The sequence below is a fragment of the Gobio gobio genome, assembly GCF_949357685.1.
Source record: "Gobio gobio genome assembly, chromosome: 2".
NCBI lineage: Eukaryota > Metazoa > Chordata > Actinopteri > Cypriniformes > Gobionidae > Gobio > Gobio gobio.
Window position 1 is genome coordinate 46,160,311 of NC_137098.1, and position 20,579 is coordinate 46,180,889.

Genomic DNA, 20,579 nt, shown 5'->3' on the forward strand with positions numbered 1-20,579 from the left:
TCGTTATATCATCAAACTTAACAAACTTGTTTTTGTAAGATGTTTAGCTTTAAAAAATGAGCTTTTTTGTTATCTAATCTAATGTAATGAATTTATGGATTTTAACTATGACTTAAACATCCAGCTACTTTTTGAGCCACTCGACATGCAGCACAGGATACAAAATAAATGCCCACACTGTACATTTTGTAGTGTCTGTGAGTCCTGAAAAAAGATTATCGATTAACATGTACAAAACCCTGAAAATTGTTATATGTTTGCACAAATTTAAATGAACAAATATTACATTTAAATATGGATTTAAATGTGTCAATTATACAAAGGAGAAACGACATATCAAAATTGGCTGACTGTAAATGTTCTATGTATTAAAAAAGAGTAACTTTATTTAGTGCAATCATGCGTCACACGTTTTTCACCTCATTATTCTGAGCCTTTGCAACATTGAGAAGCCTTTAGAGTTAGTCAGCAACTGGCTTCCAGAACTAAGGCTCGGATAATGAACCTGACTAGAGTCATCCATGGAGAAATACTGCTGTAGAGAATTCCAACCAAGCAACTGGTTTCCTCTGTCTTTTTCTGATTGCACTAAGGGAGCTGTACAATGCCATTTAACAGCACAACAAAGTGAGTTTCTTTATACCTCATGCTGTGTTACTTGCCCATGTTTCTGAGAAATTAAAGAGGACTTTGGTCTTTGACACTGCAGAGAAAAAAGCACAGTTTTTTAGATGATGACATAAAAGCAACAAACAAAATGTTTCTCAAGCTCAGCAGGTTGTTTCAATTGGATGGTGCCGCTCATTTTGGTGATAGGGTAAAGGGTCGATTTGAGATAATTGGAAATGCCTGGGAAGAACATTATCGCAAAAGCTACAAAAAGCAAAAGCACAGAGTGTCAAAGCTACAGACTCTTTAAATTCCATTCTTTTAACTCCATGCCATTTTGACATCTGTGAATGTTAGTTATGCATGGGTTAAAATGTTTTTTTGTTTTTATAAATGTTGTTTTTTATTTTACTATAACTATGTTCTTTTACTTCACTAAACTGTTACTGATGTGTCAATTTCTTTGCACAATTAACCAAAGGTAACCTGTAGTGTGGGATTTTAGCTGGGATGGGGGAAAAAAGTGTCCATTTGGGAAAACAAGGGAGAACCTGTCTAAGGGCTGATATAGTCCTAGCAGCAGGTTATAACCATATTCAATGTACAAAGCAATAAAGCCATGGTAACAGTTACTTAGCAGTCACTTCACCCAAAAATATTTAACACATTTAACTGTAATCATTTTGGTTTAAATGTTTTGTGATGACAATTAAAAAAAAAACACACAGAAAATATGAAACAATTACTTACTGTTAAAGTATATAAATATATATATATATATGAAAATATATTTAGATTTAGTAAGAGTCCAGTGCAATTCTCTTTAAGAGTTTGTGTGCTGGACCCACTCACCAGAAGAGAATGATTCTTAAGTGTCACCTGCAGCTGCTTCCCGGGGGAAAGTCGTACCGGGGTCCTCAGCTCCGCAGGTGGCCGCACCTCTGTAGTCGTCCTGTATGGTTGCTTTTTGAGAGTATGTTGTTGTCGGGTATCTTTTACGTTAATCCTCTCTTTTTGTCCTTCCCCATTGTTTCTGGTCTGTGTTCTGTCTGTGGCTAGAGAAGCGCATCTCCTGATCCCCTCTTCCCTCTTTGCATTTTCCCACTACTGTTGCAATATTCAGTGACACAAGGATTGTGTGTAAAGGTATTCAAATATCTTCAAAATGACAGTAATTTGCCTGATGATTTTGAGGTACCTTATTCTTGTTTTCTGCCTATGAGTAAAGTGTGAATATGTGGCTTCCTTTTGCTGTGTTACTGTAAATGGAGAGGTTTGTTGATGTGAAATTGAAATGCTCTATATAGCCTTTTTTATATAAAATTATAACAAAATTGTACTCGCCTGTGTTGTTTTACTGGGATTCCAATAAGCTTTGCTGGCACAATGTACTTTATCTACCTGTTGTATGTCTGCATGTTGGTAAACCATATCTAAGTTTTTAGCCCCATGCAGCATTAGTTATCTATCACCCATATAGCATCTGTGTCCTTTCCCTGCTCTAGTAAAATCAATATAAAGGCCCCTCGAGATCAGCAAAACCTATTGACCACACAAACCTCCTAATGGAGGCAGGAAGGAGGGGCTGCACTTAGAAGCTGTTTAGATGATGTGTTCACTCACTCATCAGCATCGCCCATGCAGGAAACCTACTCTCCTAAATACGTTGTGTATCGTTAGCAAACAAATAAAAAGCCATTTGTAACTGTTTTTTTAATGAATATTTTCAATGGCATTAATTAAGTTAAGAATTTCATCTTTTGGAGCATCCAGTGCCTGCTTAATAAAGTTCCCTCAAACATTTGATCTTTAACAAAAGGTCTGTCAGGACCACTATTGTCGAGGATGATTGACAATTAGCATATAGTTTGGATTGGCGGTATGGTTCTGTTCTGGGCAAGAACTCAGCCTGGCATGGATAAGAGCAGGGATAGGGTAACCAACATAATGTATTGCAGACATGGGCATCGGAACCATTGTGTGTGGGTGGGACAAGACCCACCCACTTTTTACGATCAATGATATTGGACCCACTAATTTTTATTGTCTCTAATTCAGCATATTTCTGTTTACCTACCCCTAACCGATAAACACTTATTATTAAACACATGTTAGACGCTTTATTTCCACTTTTCTAATATTTCCTTCCTTTTTATTGAAAATAAATGCCTTTCCGATCTGATATGTGATGGGAAAAGGGAGTAGAGTGAGATTGGCAAAAGGCGGATTTTGCTTCCCACGCCCATGATTGCAGATATCATTAATATCAAAATTTAAATGTACAACATAATTCTGGAATTTAGTCTGATTAGATGGGAATCAGAATACCAAATCCTGACTAGACGAGAGGAGGAGCTGGGGATGGAGGGGGGTAAATGAGCTCTGGAGAAACGTGATAGCTGCTGATAGTACCGAAGGAGCTTGTATATGTATGCTGTGATAGACATCGTATCCCTACAGGTAGACGTGATTTAAGCTTGACTAACGTGACCTGCCAGAATTAACGCTATGCTTGATTATGGTCTAAGATCAGGTTAAGCAAAGAAGTAAAAAATGAATCATGAGTCTTGTAATTTTCACCTGAAAAATTAAGGTGATAATTAAAAATAGATTGTATATTTTCTGAAGAAGATTTTGGTTCAGTATTGTATAGAAAATATTGAGAACATTTCAATAATAAAACCAAGAGATAGATTTTCCAAATTTTTTAAAGGAAACAACCAATTTTGAGTCTTGAATTGAGGAACCGATTAAGCTAATACAAGGGGTGGTAAAACACATTCTTTCGAAGGCTTGATTGTGTTTGTGGGTTGCACTGTAACATTTGTTCATGCTTTGTTTAAAAAAAAAACATTATTTTTCATATATTTTACCTTTATTCTACACTGCTTTATCCCTCCTTGTAAAAACGGTCTGATGGTTTCCGGGTTCTATGAAGCCAGTCCCTCAAAAATACGCAATGGGCTCAGATTGGTTAGCTGGCCCAGTGTGTTGTGATTCGCTAACCGCCTAGTGCACGTTTGTCGGAAACGTCACGCCCCTTACCTTTACCGGTAGACTGCTTTGGTAGAATTAGAAACAATGGCGTCAATAAAACCATACCAATTTGAGCTAGAATCAGACCAAGACAATTTTAGTGAAGATGATCGAGCAGAACCTTTTCAGTCCTCGAGAGTAAAGACTGCGGATCTTTAGTGATCGCTACTGATGGCACTGTTACTTTTATATTTTTAGAACGAGTATAGCCAAATATCTGTCGCAAGAACTATTAACCCAAAACGAACACTAAACATTGGCTTTACTATAGTAGCCAAATCACACACAGAACCATGTTTAACATGCTTGTAGATAAACAATACATAAAAGCTCTAATCAAAGAATAATTTACGCTAATGTCAAGTTCGCTGTTGAGATTTAAAAAAAAGTTTGTAACATTTGCAGAGCCAAACAGCGTTGTCATCTGTTTACTTCCTTGCTACAACATACAATTAACAATACGAACTATTACAGGAAAACACATCGACGAAAAATAAATAATACTTACAGGTTGTGGCCCGTAAACAGCTTCTGTTTTTAAATCCGTCTTTCAGGACAAGCCGTTGTTGTGCGAATCCTTCATTGAACTCGCGAAGATTGTGGAAGTTTTCCTCTGTGAGATGTGCAGTGGGAGCCGCACGCCCGTTGTGCATACACACACTGGCAGTGTTTGTCTCGCGCAGCTGAACCGCGGCTCGTGTATTGCAAATACAGACGAATATTCTCCATTATGTCACATTTTCTGGTCTTCTCCGTCTTGACCCCTGTCTGTCTCGTGCTTTGATTTATGATGGGCAGCATATATCTGCTGCAAATGCGACCTGTTCCCCTCTGTCTCAAACACACATGCATATAACATGTTGTATGTTAAGTGCACTGCAACGCACCCCGTCCCTAGGAAGGCTGAAAAAAGTGGACCAGCAATCCGGATGAAAATAACAGCGTTTCGTCAGCATTGCGGCAACAACACTCCAGCCTAACTATACAGCAACAAAGCTTCCCCGCGGCGAAACAAAATGCCCCCCCCCCCCCCCCCCCCCCTAATTTAATATTCTCGGAGGAGGGGTTTCTGTAAATATTGGGGCTGGTGATGTCAGCAACCCTGGAGGAATGTCTGTAGTCGCCTACTGGCCGTTTGCTGTAGTCCTTAGAAATTGATTTCTTTAAAAGCAAATATCTCGCTTTGCTTTAAACTTTGAACGTTGCAACTTTGCAGATGTTGTTTATGCTCAAACAGCAACATTACAAACTAGCTAAAATTAGAAAAGTGAAATCGTGGTTTACCACCCCTTTAAGGGAAAAAAGGCTACCCATTTATTTTAAAATAATTTGTTCAATTATGCAGTTTTATTTAGAGACACCATTGTTAGTTCCCAGCATGCTTTGCATATGGCTGGAAATGGAGCATTAATATTGAAATTAAAGGTTATTTGTGTTTTTGAGTGAAGGGAAACATCTGTAAATGTTTAATGATTGGTTATGTTTGACTTTTGAAAGAGTTATGTTGAAGTTTTGATCGTTACCATTGTGCAGAAGAGATCTTATGGTTAGGTTGTGGATAACTGCATGTATTAATATATTAATGCATGTTGTTTTGTACAATTAGCAAAAACTTTGCTAATGCCAGTGAACCCGTTCTCACTCCCAAGGAGTCCATTTACTCTAATCCACACCCTTTACAACTTGAAATCAAAAAGCACATTTCACTAAAAATATTAAATTAATTATTTCATAGACTAAATAATTTAGGTTTGTTCAGGTAGATTGCATTAAAGAAATCAAGCCTTAAAAACTACTCAAAAATATTATGTGTAATATTGTAACCATGATTTTTTTTAAGTAAATAGCACAGAACACTTTTTACAGCGTGGTTTAAGTCAGTTTGACCCTATGTCAGTACTTTTTCAGATATAGATGAAAAGCCAGTCTTCTGATTCAGACACATCCACATCCCTGCAGAACACCACACAGTGAGGTGCAAATGAGACACTCCACTGCCAGAGACTGCCAGACAATGTCCTTCTCACTAGCTTTAGAGGTTGTGACCTTGACAGTATCTATCTATCTATCTATCTATCTATCTATCTATCTATCTATCTATCTATCTATCTATCTATCTATCTATCTATCTATCTATCTATCTATCTATCTATCTATCTATCTATCTATCTATCTATCTATCTATCTATCTATCTATCTATCTATCTATCTATCTATCTATCTATCTATCTATCTATCTATCTATCTATCTATCTATCTGTCTGTCTGTCTGTCTGTCTGTCTGTCTGTCTGTCTGTCTGTCTGTCTGTCTATGTCTCTTTATCTCCCCATTAAAAAACATTTTGTTGATTATTTGACTATGATATTGGAGTATACAGCAAAGGGGAAAAAAGGGATATTTGTAGACTCCACAACCTGGAACACAGCCAGTGGCCCTGTGCATTCAGTCAAAGTCAAGCTACAGTCCCGCTGGTTGAAACTGTCGCAGTCTGGACTACGTCCAGCTTTGCCCTTTCTGTTACATTGTGTAAGTCAGTTACTAATTGGATAACCTTTCTTTCAGCAACTGATTTACAATATCAGATTGACTGAAGAAACTCGTTCACACTCGGGTGAACGTAATTGAAAGCTTGTCAATTGAGTGTGGACGTGTAATTGCTCTGAGTGAGGTGTTGTTCAAATGCCACAAACAAAGATGCACAGGTTACTATTTTCACTGAAATATTGATCTGAAACACAACTCTGATAACCACACATTCCAAGGTGGGGACTATAATACAGTTTTTCTCAGTCGCTTTGGTACATTTCTCAGATCAGAATTGAAATTCTCAAAACTACCTGTTCAATTCTCACATCATTGTGTCACTTGTGCACATCAAAAAAGCAGTTTCTCATTTCTTTGAACAAGTTGCAAATGCTTGTGTACATCCATGCAAATGATTATGTACAATTTTCTGCTTTTTCCTACATTATCAGTTGCTTATGTCATGTTGATCAAAATGTATTATAATGGGTCTCTGTTGAATAGTCTCACCGCCCACAACATTTAGCCATTAGTTCATAGCATAAGTCTTTACATGCAAAATGGTTGAACAAGTTGTCATAATATGTCAAGCATATTTCTATACATTTACATTAGACATTCATATTTCTACTTTTGTTTTTCAGTTTTTTTTCTTTTGTGCTATGCAGTGCTCTTTTTCTCTCTGTATCGCAATGACATGGTCTGTCAACAAATTACAGTACAAACAGTAAAAGTGTATGTGAATCTTGTCCAGTCTCTTACAATCAAACTCACACATACACTAAGGTGTAACCAACAATTTACAATAATTGTCATCAAAACTTTAGCCATATTTACATTAGAACATCCCTCCAGAGTACACTGTTATATTGACAACATGACTAAGCAATTTGATCGTCTTATTCATACACAATGACACAAGGACTTGTCATTCTGATGGCACTGACATGTTCATTGACACAGATATTTACTTTTGAGAGATGAACTAAGGATTTTGAGCAAGAGATTGGCTTTTGCAGGTTATCCATGGTGTTTTGCTATTTGTCCGAATTGTTTTGAGAAATGCATTTACTGTTTTGCAAATGTCGAGGATGATTCGAGAAATGTTCCAAAGTGACTGAGAAAAACTGTAATAGATAATATCTATGATAATATATGTAAATTCATTTGAATACTTCTATAATAATATTTAAAAATTATGTCCAGAAATGAATAATTATAATACTTAAAATGTGAATGGAAAATCATACCCAAGAATATAACTCTTCCTCTTGACAACTCATTTGTAAGCAGGTTTCATGTTGAGCTATTGCTTTTGCTAATTAGACAACCACAATGAGACATCACTTGTGACCCTATTACATGTGTTTACTCTGGTTCTCTCAGCCGTAACCGTCATGGATGTCCAGCACAGATCGCAGTCCACGCCCTCCTCACTTAGTGTTCATTCAAGCTTCTCTGTTCTAATGTCATGCTCAGAACAAATGCGAGAACGTGCGCAGACCATACTGGCATGATAGCTTAATATTAGCATGTGTAAATACTTAATACTTAAAAATAAACCAGTGTGTTTTTGCTTGTGTATGTGTTTTTGTTGGTGGGTGGGGGCGGGTGTGCATCCACAATTGGGGGGCAGGTGTTGGAGTGGTCTCTTGGGGCGTGGAGGGGTGGTGTAGTGAGACTGGAATCACTCTTTGATGACAGGAGCCTGCATGAGGACCCTGAAGACTCGCCTCAACCCATAAATATCCCCTGATCCCCTCATGGACAGGGGCAGGCCACTGGTTGGCGTGTACAGTGTTTCGTCCTCTGGGAGAAGGAGGGAGAGGTGAGGGTAATCCATCTCATGTGTGAGGGGGAAAAACAGTGAATGAATGAGCTCTCATATTAAAACCGAATAAGTCCCTTCCCCCACTGGCCCAGCTCTCAGTATCCTCATCAATTATTCCACAGTCATTAAATTCTCCTTTATTCCAGCAGAGGAGCATATAAGCGAATGGAGAGGAATTTTTATGTAGTTGTTGTTTAAGTGCCGAGTGATATGTGGTGATGTGTACTACTATCTCAAACCCTATATTGACAAGTGAAACTGTTCAACATATAGATATGAGAATCTGGACTTTCTTACTCTCAGCTCCACCCTGTAGAAACCACCCGACTGCAGGTGTGTGTGTGTGTGTGTTTGTCTATAGCCTTGGGTGGGTTTTTGCGTCAGTACTGCATACTGACGTCTCTTATGTACTTCCTGTGATCAAGATTCACATCATGTTCAGGTGCTGGAAGAGGAAATCTTGTGGGCGGGGGAAGTCTTGATACAGAAAGGGGAAGCCATTACAGCAGCTGAAGGAATTCAGCAGATCATGGACATGAATATCTGCTGCTGTGCATAATTCAACAGATGCATCTGTTAAACTCCGTTGCAGAATTTTTCTCATTTTAATGCATCGCATGAGGAGTCTTGTAGCATTAGCAAAACAGAAAGAATGATCCTGTTTCTATTAACTCTGCAAAGTACATAATTAGGAAATTAGGGATATTAAATAATTAAAATAGGGTTTTTCTAGGCAATAATGATAAGATGATAAATATTTTAATATTATGGCTGAATCTGTCATTATTCATTTTTATTACGATTTTTTTGAAAGAAAATAAAACACTAAAATCAATTGTTTTAGATGCTACAAGTGAATTTAAGCATTATAATGTACATAATGAATTTTCATATTGACAATTACTAGTGTTTTTTCAAGATTAATTCAAGTGTGTAGGTGACTGCAAATGTACAGTAATCTAAATGTACAAATAGGGGAAATGGACATGCACAATATCAATTCTGATTTATCAAAATCATCTGATGTGGTACATTGTGCATCTCTATAAGCAACGGCACTCCTCACCATCATCTGAATGACAGAGTGAGTGACAGAGAGGAGAGAGAGCGACTGAGGGACTCAGGGGAGATGCCTGACCTTTAAACAGAGCTGGCTAGTCCACAATGAGACATGCGTCCCACAGAGAGGCAAGACACAGTGGAGGCCGCGCATAGAAATGGGCATTGTGTTGTGTATATCAGTTAACTATATTTAATGCAATACCACATGGTGTGTGTTTTTAAACATTTTGTGGAATTATTTAATGTTTTGAAGAGCTGTGAAACTGCTCAACAAATGTTTTACTTGTTTTCCCCACCAAAGCAAATATTATTTTGTAGTTATATTTATAACAGGAGAACTTTTCCTTATATAAATGACAGACTTACAAAAATGAATGACAGAGGGAAAGAATTAGCGATCAATTAGTGGAGTCATTCTTTGTGTGTGGTGGTGGGTATGAACGTGTATGTGTGTGTGTGTGTGTCAATGCTGCCAGACTGGGCTTTATTTACTCAGCTCTCACAATACCCCTTCACCAGATGGGAACCAACAGAGTGAGGGGGGAAAGAGAGAGGAAAAGAGAAAGAGAGAGAGAGGAAGCAGAGGGAAAGAGAGGAGTGGGAGGTGTGTGCCCCATACTCACAGCCATGAGGACTCCTTTGTTCCTCATCAGACCCCTAGTGCAGCATGGCAGGGTGACACAGGCTGGCTGTAAAATCTCATTAAAAGAAAGAGAGAGAGAGAGAGGCCTCAAGAGGGCTTGAGATCCCATTAAGACGTCGGCATACAGACTTCAGTCATAAAGACTCCTGTCAACATGCATGTACAGAAACATCTGAGGAAAAAAAGCTTGATTTTTATCAAGAACAAAACACAGGAAAAACTGAAAATGGTCTCCAAGAGAGAGCAGAGCATTCTGAAAGAATACAAATTAAATAAATACCTAAAATAATCAAAGAGAAAACAGAATACAATGATAATGCAATGAAACATGCCAAATGTTACGGGCGATGATCTGTTTGTTTCTGTTTGTCAGTTTCCTCTGTTTCAGTTCATTTATAGTTTGGTTTGGTTGAGGATTTCAGCTCTGTGTTTCTTTCAGTTCATTGTCTGTTCTCGTCGTGTTTTTCATGGTTGTTCTGTTCCTGTTTAAAATATATGTTTCTCGAGTATGTTGTTTGCAATCTCTGTTAATAAAATCTTGATTTGTGCTCTGACACCAAATGGTGTGGACCATTTTTGGCCAGGCTATCATACAACAAAATTATGAACACACATGTAAAAACAAGAGAGAACCAACTAAATATTAATAACCGATCATGTTGTGGTTGTATTCATTTCATATATTCATTTTTCCTGTGAGCATGGTCCAATTTTGCATTGTAAAATAAAACTTTTTTTGTCAAACAAATACCTTAACCAGGTTTAGTGTTTTGTTCTTTCCTTATATGTAAAGTATTCTCTCAAAAAAAAAAAGGTACAAATGCTGTCACCAGGGCGGTACCTTTTCAAAAGGTACAACTTTGTACCTAGTGCATATTAGTCCCTCAAAGGTACATATTGGTTCCAAAAGTGTACATATTAGTACCTAAATGGTACATATTAGAACCTTTTTGAAGGGTGCTGTCCCAGTGACAGCTTTTGTACCTTTTTTTCTGAGAATGTATGTTGATGGCGTAATTAAACTTGTAGGGTCATTAATAATAAATATCCCCTCCAGACATCACTTTTGGCCACTACTGTGTGAGTGTGTGTGTGTGTGTGTATACATACATATAAATGTGTGTGTATATAACATCTAAATATGTCTAAATAAACAGTTATATTGCATAGATATAGAAATACAATTACATTATAATAGGTCATATATATTATACCTTTCATGTTTTTTTCTGTTTGTTTTTTCCCCAGCACTGTTGCATAAATATATATATATACCCACACAAAAACACACACATGCACACATGGTGCCCTGACTTCCCCACCTCATGGGTCCGATTATTGATTTCACTCCTGTTGTGTAGACACCTCCTCTGCAGATTTGATTAGTCACACAGAGGTGACAGAGGGGAAGTAAAGCTCTTAGGTTAGAGAGAGTGATGACAGAGAGAAAGAGAGAAGATGAGAAGACAGCTTAAAAATGGTGGAGAAATAAAGAAAAAGGGTGCAAACTTTCCTCTGATTGATGACTCAGTGTTTGTGTCTAATCATAGAGTAATATTTTGAAATAACGAGAGTCTGAAATTATTTGTGGTGCTCAAATTAATCTGCATATGAATATGCTGTCATAATACATTCAACGCTTTAATATGTTTTGTGGGAAGTGAGAGATCTTATTATGGTATACCTGCTGGTTTTTCAGGTTTGATGTCATTATTAATTACTTCATGGCACCTTGCTGTCTAATGCACTGATGAACTGACTAACTGCTTTCTTACTAATGTGTCTTTTAACTTCTGTGATAAAAACACGCACATCTACACATAGACTGTGGAATATTTCTTTAAATATTTGTGCTTATGCAGGTTTCACAGTGAACGAGTGTTAAATCACACACGCTGTAAAAAGCTAAAAGTGAAAATAAAACCTATTCCAAGTGTGAACACACATCTTAGAAGGCTCTCGGGAGAGTGCTTGTGCTTAACACTCCTCTTTTAGTTAACATAGTTAACAGGGAATACAGAAAAATCTGCAGAAACCCTCCAGCTGGGTTTTTAGACATTGCAATTAAGTAAACTAATTCTACCGTAAGGAAGAAGTTTTCAAAGAACTAGCCAAGTGTGGACATTTTGGTAGCAGTTTGAGCTAAATGAGGAACATTTGATGAGGACCAAGAGTAAGTGAAGAGGTGTGGGCTGTGTTAGCAAACACATTTTACCCTCCACTCCCAGGACAGATATTTAGTCTAAGCAGATTTGAAATATTTGTAAAGGTGCAAGGTCTTAAAGCATAAAAACACCATAATATGTTCGCAGATATTTAGGAAACATGCTGAGTTCACATGCTCGTTTCTCTGAAAACCAATACTACAGCCAGTTATTTTAATTTGAATTGTGCGTTCCATGTCGGAATGTCTGTTTTTGTTTTGGTCTGTGCGATAACGCATGTTGCCAGTTTACCCAATAGTATTTCGACACTAAGCACCCTCAAACGCAAGCAAAAGCACCCTCAGTTGATACTGTAATAATATTGGCGAAACAGATTTGGCAGATTCAAATGCATCTATTTACAGCGAGTTTTTGCAACGGTGAGTAATGTAGCCAATCACAGACATAGTTGTTGATTTCTCCAACGCGATCAGAATCTCACCGCTCAAAACCCCAGAGTTTTTATTCAGTGCCAAGTTAATGCAGGTTCGCGAAACCTCTCATTAACAAACAAAGTCAAAGACACGATGTAAGTAAGAGATTTATTGTTGACTACTTCATTTTTATAACGGAACTTTGTGAGATCGCGATGAACAGACAAAGCAACAGCATTTTAGTGATCGTAGCGATCTTGGCTCACTTTCGAGGCTACAGTCATTCATTTAATAAAACTATTGTTGCTAAGAGGACCGATGGCCAATTGTATGCAGCAAAGTTTCGGAAGTGACATCTAAATATGCCACTCTGCACGAGACAGAAATATCCTCCTGAGACGCAGATTACAGGTTTTGCCTCTGTAGAGGACATTATTTAGCGAATTTCTCTGAAAACACAGTTTTAAGTCTGGATATTCTTATGAAATACAAGACATTCTTATGAAAGTATTATTACACGTCTTTTGACATTTACATATTGTCCCAAAACCCTATAATATGCTAATTAGATACAGTGTATAGCTGCTTTGCCTATAATGGGAATGGCATGGCCATGTTTACACACATAATGCATAAAGTAAAATGGTATATCAAATCATTCTGTATCTTTCATAACATTGAGAATCATCTTTATACAAAGTTTGGATAAAACATTAATTGATTGGTGAATAAAAACAAAAATCCCATTGTTTGTCTATTCATGTCTTTTAATTTTCTCAATAAAGGGGTTCTGGTGTCCTCTACAGAGCAGAGGATACTGCATATAACATAAGAATAAAAAATAACAAAATCTATTTGTTTTTTTATATGCTCCAAACAATAATGACCTAATTCCTATTATTGGTAAATTACTTGTAAATAAATAATCATACATTTCTCACTGTACACTGCTATGGTGGAGCCGTTGCTTAGCCTATCTGCACTTTACTAGAGCACCCTCACTAATTTCAGAAGCACCCTCAATGATTTGATTCTGGAACCGGGCCTGACACAGCGTATTGCATGCCATGGAAGCCAGCAAACAAATTGAGTCAGAGATCGCAGCTTCTACCCGACCTAAAAAGCCTCTGCATCCATCTAAAAATCTCTATGAACGGAAGCATATTACAGTTTTTCTCAGTCGCTTTGGTACATTTCTCAGATCAGAATTGAAATTCTCAAAACTACCTGTTCAATCTTCACATCATTGTGTCACTTGTGCACATCAAAAAAGCAGTTTATCATTTCTTTGAACAAGTTGCAAATGCTTTGGTACATCCATGCAAATGATTATGTACAATTCTCTGCTGTTTCCTACATTATCAATTGCTTACGTCATGTTGATCAAAATGTATTATATTGGGTCTCTGTTGAATAGTCTCACCCCCCACAACATTTAGCCATTAGTTCATAGCATAAGTCTTGACATGCAAAATGGTTGAACAAGTTGTCATAAAATGTCAAGCATATTTCTATACATTTCCGTTAGACGTTCACATTTCTACTTTTGTTTTTCTGGGGTTTTTTTTCTTTGTGCTATGCAGTGCTGTCTTTTCCTTTCTGTATCGCAATGACATGGTCTGTCAACAAATTACAGTACAAACAGTAAAAGCATAAATGTGAATCTTGTCCAGTCTCTTGCATTCAAACTCCCACATACACTAAGGTGTAACCTACAATTTACAATAATTGTCATCAAAACTTTAGCCATATTTACATCAGGACATCCCTCCAGAGTACAGTTATATTGTAGGGCTGTCAAAAGATTAATCGCGATTAATCGCATCCAAAATAAAAGTTTGTGTTTACATAATATATGTGTGTGTACTCTGTTAATTATTATTTATATATAAATACACACACATTCATGTATATATTTAAGAAATATTTGCATGTATATACTGTATATACATTTATATAATCTATAATATATAGAAATATAAATGTTTTATATATACAAATAATATATCTTAAATATATACATACTTGTGTGTGTATTTATATATAAATAATAATTAACAGAGTACACACACATATATTATGTAAACACAAACTTTTATTTTGGATGCGATTAATCTTTTGACAGCCCTATTATATTGACAACATGACTAAGCAATTTGACTGTCTTATTCATACACAATGACACAAGGACTTGTCATTCTGATGGCACTGACATGTTCATTGACACAGATATTTACTTTTGAGAGATGAACTAAAGATTTTGAGCAAGAGACTGGCTTTTGCAGGTAATCCATGGTGTTTTGCTATTTGTACAAATTGTTTTGAGAAATGCACTTGCTGTTTTGGAAATGTCGAGGATGATTCGAGAAATGTACCAAAGCGACTGAGAAAAACTGTAAAACGCGGAAAAATCAACTCATAAACTTACAGTGTGTATGTCTCTTCACCTTCCACTGTCAATTGCGCTTGTTCCTGTTGCGTGTCCTCAATCTGACAACCCGCGTGAGCATTGAGTCTAAGGAGGAGGGGTGGGGCAAACAATATTTGGTCCTGAATTTGGTCTGCAGTACCCATTTCATCCACTAGCTGTCATTCTTACATACAGCACCTTTAATTGGATATGACTGTTTTGGAAATTTTTATTCTATAAGATCTTTATTTTCAAAGGCCCATAATTTCAGAATTAATTTCTGGCTCCACATTGATGCTTTGAAATTAAACCACGAACATGCATTTTTCTTCAGGAAACGTACGTCACAATATCACTCATTTAAATAAGGCATATCCACAAAAAAAAAGGGGCAAAGCCTGGTTGAGTTGTGTTAGTAGTGTGTTGAAAAACTAATTTCCGAAACATGCTCAAAGTTGACCAATCACAAAACACAAGTCCAGCCAACCAATCAGAGCACATTGCGCTTTTTGGAAGGAGGGGCTTAATAGAGACCGGAACTAAACAGAGAGTTACTAAAAGACTGGGAAGAGAGGTGCTGCAACAATGTAAAATATGCGAAAAAATATTTGTTTATTTACATTCAAGCATGAAAACCTATTCTAGTCGACCCGAAAAACAAAAGCAAGACAAGGGCATAATAGGTCCCCCTTAAAGGTTTGTATGGTCTAAATGAATCCTGACAGAGAAAACTATCAGAATAAACCTGACAGAGTCCTTTTTGACATACACTTTAACTTATCGCATCCTCATTATACCTATAGGTGACTCACACTCCGCAGGATGGTCTGATCGAGGTGATGCGGCTGGTGACTCATTGGCACACACATGCTCTCATCCAGTACCCTCTGTTTTTTCTGGCCAGCGTTCAATACACTGCTCTACACCTCCGTTCCCGTTTCTACCTTCTATCGTTTTGATCATTGGATAATCATCTTTCCATTCCAATATCATGAGCACAAATGTTCACGGCACTCTGCTGTACTGTCTGTCACTCATTCCTTTGCAGACTGGTCTAAACAGCGCTTTCTGTTCAATTATTTCAGTATACAGCAGTCTGGATGAAGCAGCTAACTGTCACTCAAGTGCAGGGCAGAACAACAGAAGAGCTAAGCTATGAGACAGAATGAGTGATAAACAACAAGATAATGAGAGACACAGTCTGAAGAGAGATATAGTCAGAAGAGCTGCTAACAGTAACTGATCAAATAGCAGGTTCCATTGATTAATATTTAACACAACGCACAAGCCTGGATACATATTGAGACTGACAGACAGAAAGCCTGGTCTATGCAGGTCTACCATGCAGGTACATGTTTGTGTCTAGATCCTGTTGGTCTTGTGATTCCCAGGACGGAACAGAGACACACTTCTGAAACAGATACAGAGTATTTAACCGATTTTTGGAATTATTTTTTACATGCTTTAAGTCTATTTAAGAAGACATAAAAGGTTTGAATGAACAAGTGTTTGAATGTTTCAAAAAAGGATGTGGCTGTGTGTCTATGTGATGAGTCATCCTGAGCCTGGAGACACTTACACCTGTTTCCTCAGCCACTGCACCCAAGAGATGTAGCCGTCCCCTGCAGATTCAATGAACAAATCAAGGTCATGCAGAGAGCTGTAGTAGAACTCACACACACATGCTTGCATGGACTGGAAGGCCTATACCGCTGCTAAAATAATGACAGTTTGAGTATGGATGTGTGCGCGTGGGTTTATGTTAAAGGGTTAGTTCACCCAAAAATTAAAATAATGTCATTTATTAGCTACTCACCCTCATGCCGTTCCACACCCGTAAGACCTCCGTTCATCTTCATCCATTAATCTACTAAAAACATATTTAAATCAGTTCATGTGAGTATAGTGGATCAATATTAATATTATAAAGCGACAAGAATATTCTTGGTGCGCCAAAAATAAATAAATAACGACTTATATAGTGATGACAGATTTACACCGCTTCGTGAAGCTTCGGAGCGTTATGAATCAGTGTGTCGATTCATGATTCGGATCGCGTGTCAAACCGCCAAACTGCTGAAATCACGTGACTTTGGCGCTGATTCATAACGCTCCGAGAAGCAGTGTTTTGAAATAGCTCATCACTATATAAGTCTTTATTTAGTTTTTTTTGGCGCAGCAAAAATATTCTCGTTGCTTTATAATATTAGTATTGATCCACTGTACTCACATGAACTGATTTAAATATGTTTTTAGTGCATTAATGGATCTTGAGGAAATGCTATTGCTGGCTATGCAGGCCTCACTGAGCCATCGGATTTCAACAAAAATTTCTTCATTTGTGTTCCGAGCGAGAACGGAGGTCTTACGGTGTGTGGAACGGCATGAGGGTGAGTAATACATTTTTGGGTGAACTAACCCTTTAAACTTTGAGTACTGTTATATCAAATTCATGCAGGAGAGGAATAGTTCCTCCATTTACCCCCTCTCTCAAGGTTACTATTCTGAAACGTGAGAATTTGACGCACATTCTGACGCAGTCGACACTGGGGCATTCTAGCCCCACCCACCAACCCTACCTGAACCAATGAAATTCCATATGCTCTCTCTTATGCTGTCCCATCAACATCACGGAATGGCTGCAGCAACACCGAGCATTATCGTACCATATATACTGACATCTATTCCAAAAACCTGCATCTATAGACAGACAGACAGACAGACAGACAGACAGACAGACAGACAGACAGACAGACAGACAGACAGACAGACAGACAGATAGATAGATAGATAGATATATAGATAGATAGATAGATAGATAGATAGATAGATAGATAGATAGATAGATAGATAGATAGATAGATAGATAGATAGATAGATAGATAGATAGATAGATAGATAGATAGATAGATAGCACTGCAAAATGTGTGAATATGAAAGAGAGACAGAGAGAGAGAATTTCCATTTGTCATTGTTTGAGATGCTGTATTATTCCAAACAGAACATCCGTCTGGCCTTGGCTCTCTCCATCTCATTCTTTATCGGTCTCTTTTCTATCTGAATCTTTAGAGAGGATAGAAGGTTGCCATAGAGACAGAGATGCTTATAGTAGTAAAGAAGGAATGTGGTTGTCATGGAATATTTTGTAAAATAGGAGAAAATCAATGAATTATTGAGGCTGGGCTAGAACACAAACATGAGGCGAGAAAGAAAAGTACGGAGAGAGAGAGAGAGAGAGAGAGAGAGAGAGAGAGAGAGAGAGAGAGAGAGAGAGAGAGAGAGAGAGAGAGAGAGAGAGAGAGAGAGAGAGAGAGAGAGAGAGAGAGAGAGAGAGAGAGAGAGAGAGAGAGAGAGAGAGAGAGAGAGATCATTCTGATCAAATCAATAATTACAAAATGCAAGCATCTGTTTTGTTTAACTTGAGTGTTTGTAATATAAAACATTGACCAGCTCCAATTTGGACATTGTTACAGACCTGATGATGTGGATGAGTGAAAGTTGATAATGCCCTGATATCTAGTTCTCCATCATGATAATTACATTACAGCTACACTTGATCCCATCACCGCTCACAAGTAATCATATTATTGTACACATACAGAGCGGGAGCGAAGGAGAAAGTCGAGGATGCTGCATCGGGACCAAAGGGATCATGCAAATATGTTCCTGTTTTTCTGGCGTGTGGTCTCCCGTGCAGATCTTTCTAGCACAAACTAAAATAAAATTAGATATCAGATAGGCCTATCACCAGTATTCACGCTGCTGAAAACATAAATCTGATTAAAGTGATATGGATTTGCCTGTCAGTGATCTTGAAACCCACAGGAATACTGCAGCACCACCTAGTGACGACTTGATGAATAAATCGCGTGAGGCTACTGCTGAATATAGGCCTACGCCTCCTGTATTTATCTCAAAGTGCCCTAAGGAAAATCGAACAAAACAAATATTTAATATAAAACTTGCATTATTTATCTCATAATTACAAAGCAGGAACTACTAGGCCTAGGCCTATAGTACACGCGAGTGACACATACGTGGAACAAAACTGTAAATTGCACAGTTTCAAGATATGATATTAACCAAATATTTAAGTCGACGAATGGCACATTACAGCAGCTCCTCTATTAACTTCACGTCCTCTGCAGCAGTGTACAATCTGACAGCTGCAGTACAGTAATTACTGCAGTCTCACCCCGAGGCAATTGACCCGGATGTTGAGTTGACACTTTATGAACAGTGACTGCCTCACTCACTGTGTCTGCAAGGAAGAAATACTATAATTAAATCTGTGCCTTTTCGAGTAAATTAAAACATGGAGCACTTACCTGCGCGACTAGCCTATGCATGAGGTGAAATTATTTATTTTCCTCACATCATTCTGTTTTCATCCATGCTTTTAAGGTAGTTTTTGTTCTCCAAAGCATATTAAAAGGAAATGACTGAATTGTGGAATTGCTGAATTATTCATTCTTAGATATATAGCAACTTGAGAGCATGACACATCATAAATCTATATCGAGCAGGAAGACTGCTGTGGCACAAAGAACTCCAATTAGCGATGAGCCCATCTGATGCTGAACGGGCCCCACAGACCCCAGGGACCAATTTGGACAGGCACGTGCCTGGTGTTCCTGGGTTCCCGCGTGTCTATCCAAACAGACGCGTTCTTTGGTTGTCCAGGAAACGCAGAATCCCGCCATCTGTCACGGTCCTGCGCAATGATCCCTGTCGTGTAACCGAGGCTCTCTAACTAGGGAGAACACACATTTATCTATTACCCACCATTAACAACAGAGTGGGCGGAAAAACAGACATATTGGACACGCCCTTTAAGGTCTAAAATACGGCGTAAAAACCTACGTTTTAAAATCTGGGCCCTTATCTATTGGATTAATAACTATTCAATATTAAAACATCAATGCTGACACAGAAATTAATTCGAACAACAACAACAAAAAAAGGCATCGCAACATCAGCATTTTATTTAAAACGAGCTTAGACCTGCAAAAAAAGCGCTCCCTGCATTTAATCGAAGATGATAAAATGAACAGAACTGAAGTGATGCTAACTCGTCCTCAAAAACATTAGCTCTGAAATACGGACATTGGACACATAACAGATCATTCTAAATTGTAATGTAGACTCATTTATTTTCTGTAACGCTGCTTTGAAACGATATTGAAGCGATATACAAATAAATGTGAATTAAATTGAATTGAAAACATCTAATTCACATTTTGCAGCGAAGACGATTATGATGAGTAGTAACGCCATCTGCTGGTACGAGTGCGAGCTGGTTTTGGATACAAGCAGGATGGTTTGCAGTGTGTGTAGACTATCTGAACGGAATGGAATTTGAATGTTCTGCTGGTAAAAGATAAAACTAACCCGTTAGCGAACAAATAGATCAACTACTGGATAAGCTGTTAGTTTGTAGGCTACGTTCCGCATATAGATCGAGTAGGCCTATGCAAATCATATGCGGGTGGGTAAACAAACAGAGGAAGTTTTCTCATCCGACAGAAATCGCCCATATGCAAAATCATTCCGCTGAAAAGTGGCTACATTTACCCTAAAATATATACTGTAAACCACGAAAATATGAAATAGGCGTACGCTCAAATAGTTTTTTTTTTGTGCTAATAATGAAGAATATCAACTGAAGATGACGTTTATAATTATCATCCCCCAAATCTGGAGATAGGCTACGTATCTGCTCCAAAACGCTGTTGTAATAATAAACTAACAAGTCTAGGTGGCACAAAATAGCCCATTCTTTCTTAATATTTTGGCTGGCAACACAATTATGAATGATCACAGGCGTGTTGTTGAACACGTCACTGATATCCGTGAATTTGCACTGCCAGTGTGTGAATGCAACTT